The sequence below is a fragment of the Mus pahari genome, chromosome 20, assembly GCF_900095145.1.
Source record: "Mus pahari chromosome 20, PAHARI_EIJ_v1.1, whole genome shotgun sequence".
Lineage (NCBI taxonomy): Eukaryota > Metazoa > Chordata > Mammalia > Rodentia > Muridae > Mus > Mus pahari.
Window position 1 is genome coordinate 46,345,292 of NC_034609.1, and position 1,361 is coordinate 46,346,652.

The 1,361-nt window shown below is 51.7% G+C and overlaps 2 protein-coding genes across 2 annotated transcripts in view; one reads left to right on the forward strand and one right to left on the reverse strand.

Annotated features, from left to right (window-relative positions):
• The window catches only part of LOC110337725 (sulfotransferase family cytosolic 2B member 1-like), a 33,996-nt gene that overhangs the window by 22,648 nt on the left and 9,987 nt on the right, over window positions 1–1,361 (reverse strand). The window lies entirely within an intron of this gene.
• Dpep1 (dipeptidase 1) overlaps window positions 566–1,361 on the forward strand; it is a 19,016-nt gene continuing 18,220 nt past the window's right edge. Inside the window, exon 1 of the mRNA XM_029532737.1 lies at window positions 566–583. The gene's annotated coding sequence lies outside the window, so the exon portion shown is untranslated. The remainder of the gene's footprint in view (window positions 584–1,361) is intronic.

The following is a 1,361-nucleotide window of genomic DNA, read 5'->3' on the forward strand; positions in this document are numbered from 1 at the left end:
ACCATCTAGAAAGGGTTGGTCTGATGTCCTCTTCTGGCATGCGGGTGTACATGCAGGTAGGCCACTCATACATTAAAAACATACATAAATTTAAAAATATTTAAAAAAAAAAAAAAAAAGAAGCTGAAAGTATGGTCAGAAGTGGTCACTAGGAATAGCAGGAATAGGCCATCCTTGGGACAAAGCACTATGCTCCCTTGAAAACCAACTGGAACTCTGGGCGTGGCTATGGACCCTAGGCAAAGACGGAGGTCAAGTGTGGAGGCAGCCCTGGAGCCAAGGTGGCTAAGCAGACTTCGGGAAAACTGAGTCTGCACTTCAGTCTTTGACCCTTGCATGTTTCACTCTTGGCTGGAACACGCCAGAATGAACTAATCAGCCTCCGAGGTCACAGTCTGTTCCCTAAGGGGAGGAGCAAGCAGTCAGCCAGACCTGAGCAATCCATAGCTGCTGGATGCCGACTGTCAGCCAGACCTGAGCAATCTACAGCTGCGGGATGCCGGGGAGGCTGAGGCAGCGTGAGGCAGTGCTGAGACAGGCTGGCCAAGGGAGGCCTGGAGCGGCTTCTGAACAGAATGTTCAGGTAGATGCCAATGCCCTGTAGCCCCAGTTATACCTGGAGAGTCACAAGGGTGGAACGGAGAGGGGTGAGGTCAAAGCTGGGGACATATGTCATGGAAGGTCTCCTAAGAGTCTTCTCTGTGCCGATGGGACTTCTGAGGGTTCTGACATGTCCGTAAGCCAGGCTAAAAGATGGTACCAGCCAGGCAGGGTGTATTGCACACCTTTAATCCCAGTACTCGGGAGGCAGAGGCAGGCGGACCTCTAAGTTCAAGACCAGCCTGGTCTACAGAGTGAGTTCAGGATAGCCAGGGTTACGTAGAGAACCCTTGACTTGTAAAGATGTACCACCGTATTGAAAGCACAGAGGCTAACAAGGTATCAGTGGGGCACTCGGGATGAGAGAGGTGAGAGCGGGCTCCTCTAGCAGGGTTTACTGAAGGATGGATGTATGAGACAGGGTCCGGGCTGGCGAGATGGCTCAGCGGGTAAGAGCACTGACTGTTCTTCTGAAGGTCCTGAGTTCAAATCCCACCAACCACACGGTGTCTCACGACCACCGGTAATGAGATCTGACGCCCTCTTCTGGTGCATCTGAAGTCAGCTGCAGTGTACTTACGTATAATAAAATCTTTAAAAAAGAGAGAGAGAGGGAGACAGCCAGGCGGTAGTAGCACATGCCTTTAATCCCAGCACTCGGGAGGCAGAGGCAGGTGGATTTCTGAGTTTGAGGCCAGCCTGGTCTACAAAGTGAGTTCCGGGACAGCCAGGGCTACACAGAGAAACCCTGTCTCAAAAAA